The sequence below is a fragment of the Triticum aestivum genome, chromosome 1A (genome assembly GCF_018294505.1).
Source record: "Triticum aestivum cultivar Chinese Spring chromosome 1A, IWGSC CS RefSeq v2.1, whole genome shotgun sequence".
NCBI classification, from domain to species: domain Eukaryota; kingdom Viridiplantae; phylum Streptophyta; class Magnoliopsida; order Poales; family Poaceae; genus Triticum; species Triticum aestivum.
In genome coordinates this window covers 248,499,189-248,501,776 of record NC_057794.1, presented here as the reverse complement: position 1 = coordinate 248,501,776, position 2,588 = coordinate 248,499,189, and positions in this window count along the sequence as shown.

Sequence of the window (2,588 nt, the reverse complement as noted above, 5' to 3'; positions counted from 1 at the left end):
ACAGATACTTCCAAAACCAGCTTGCAGGTGCCCATGAACCGTGCAGATGCGCAACCAGGCTCAGGAGGAGCACGATGAAGATCTTGTCCTTTGTGTTGTTTCGTTCTAGTTGATCAGTAGTGGAGCCCAGTTGGGGTCGATCGGGGACCTTGTCGCATTTGGGGTTCTTCTTTTATTATGGTTCCGTAGTCGGACCTTGTTTGTATCTGGATGATGTAATGCTTTATTCATGTATTGTGTGAAGTGGCGATTGTAAGCCAACTATGTATCTTTTTCCCTTATGTATTACATGGGTTGTATGAAGATTACCTCACTTGCGACATTGCTTTCAATGCGGTTATACCTCTAAGTCGTGCTTCGACACTTGGGAGATATAGCCGCATCGAGGGTGTTACATCCTATTCATCCACCGTCGACCTCCTCCAGCCTCCACCTGCGACTGTTCATCCACGGGCTCCTGTTCATCCAGCCTCCACCACGCGCTCCTCCACCGGCTACTGTTCAACCATCCCTCCCCACAGAGGTCCTGTTCAACCACCCCTCCACAGGCTACTGTTCATCCAGCCCTCCACCGGCTACTGTTCAACCAGCCCTCCACGGGGTCCTGTTCATCTACCGACTCGATCGGTCGGGGTACTGTTCATCTAGCGGCAACAGCCTCTACTACCACGGGTTCCTGTTCATCCAACCCCCCACCGGGAACTGTTCATCCAAACCCCCTCAACAACGCTCACTGTTCATCCAGAGGCAGCATCAATCGACTTCAGTTAGCAACAGTAGCGAAGGAATCACACTCGGGTTTAGTTAACAACAAGGGATCGATTGATCGCTCGGGTTCAGTAACGCATAGCCTGCAGTGCACTCGGGTTCAGTTAGAGCCCAACGCCTCGCAAACACGCGCGTACGTACGAGAGAAACGCGCATCGCTCGGCCCCCGACCACCCACCGTAACCGGGAACTCCCCGATATATTCCTCGCCCTCGCTTCTACCACGGTTTTTTCCGTCATGGGTGGCCCAAAGAATGTCATGCAGTTGCGTCTCCGGCCCGCCCAGGATGAAAAGCCCATTTTCTATCATGATTTTTTATCATAGAAGTAGGACCCCACCACATCTATGATGATATCATGTTTTGTCACAATTATTGTCATAGAAGTGTCATAAGTATGACAGAAAAAATTTCGTTCGGCCCAAAATGTCACGGATGTGTCTTTTTTGTAGTGTTTTTGTCCGTCCGGTGGGTTTCTTGAAGGCCGAAGGTTCCCACCGAGTTGTTTGTGACTTCGAGGTGCTTTCCATTGCATTGTACTTCTGTATGATGTGTGCCAGATCTGCAAAGTGCGGTATGAGGCGGTGGTTGAGGGCGTTAAGGATTCCCTCGTCCGTGCAATTACGACGAAATATTGAAACCGCGTCATCGTCACGACAGTCCTTGATCTTATTTTTGACAAGGAGGAACCTGGCCCAAAAGTGGTGGACTGTTTCCTCAGGTTGCTGTCGCACGTACATTAGGTCGCATACATCTAGAGGACCTAAGTTGTTTGGGATATATCATGTGGTGGGTGGGTGGGATAAAATTCGAATCTTGACCCATTATTGCATTCGTAATTTGAAGAATTTGTGAAGTCACCGGTCCAGGGTCCGGAGCGTCCTGGCAATCTTCAGGCTCAACGCCCGGTTCTATGTTCGGAGGACATGAGGTCTCTTCCCGAAGATGGGTATCCAGCTTGTGTGACTCGAAAATCCGAACATAGCTTGTTCTCAACTTAGGGGGAGAAGTATCATCAGCTTGTTCCTCCACGCCCGCTACCATATGGGTGATCGGCGGGGACCTGATTTCCTTCCAATCGGGTTTAAGCCCAATCCGATTGTAGTCGGTTGCTACTCCTAGGGCGGCGATGCGATCAAGTAGTTCATTTAAAGATGAAACGTCTGTTGGATCCATCTTTTCGGGGTGCTCGAGGCCGACGTGAAGACGATGTTTAGCAATATCGAGGGTTGTCCTTGGCTTAAAGGCCCCACGGGCGCCAATGGTGAAACCGCCGAGCTGGAGGAGCTGTCCCGGAGCTAGGGCTTCTCCAGAGGTAATGTTTTCGTTAATGACAAGGCGGGCCATCGACCCCACCGTCGACAACACAATGAAACTCTCAATGAAAGCACCAACACCAATGTCGGTGTCAAAACCGGCCGATCTCGGGTAGGGGGTCCCGAACTATGCGTCTGAGGATCGAAGGTAACAGGAGACAAGGGGCACACGATGTTTACCCAGGTTCAGGCCCTCTTAATGGAGGTAAAACCATACGTCCTGCTTGATTGTATTTGATGAGTATAGGGGTTGCAAGAGTCGGTCTACCTCGATATCGTAATAGCTAAACCTTAGATGTCTAGCCTATATGATTTGTGTTAGCCTCTACGGACTAAACCCTCCGGTTTATATAGACACCGGGGGGTCTAGGGTTGTACAGAGTCGGTTTACAGAGAAAGGAAAATACACACCCGAACATTAAGCTTGCCATCCACGCATAAGAGAGTCCTACCCGGACACGGGGGAAGGTCTTCTACCTTGTATCTTCACAGCCCATCAGTCCGG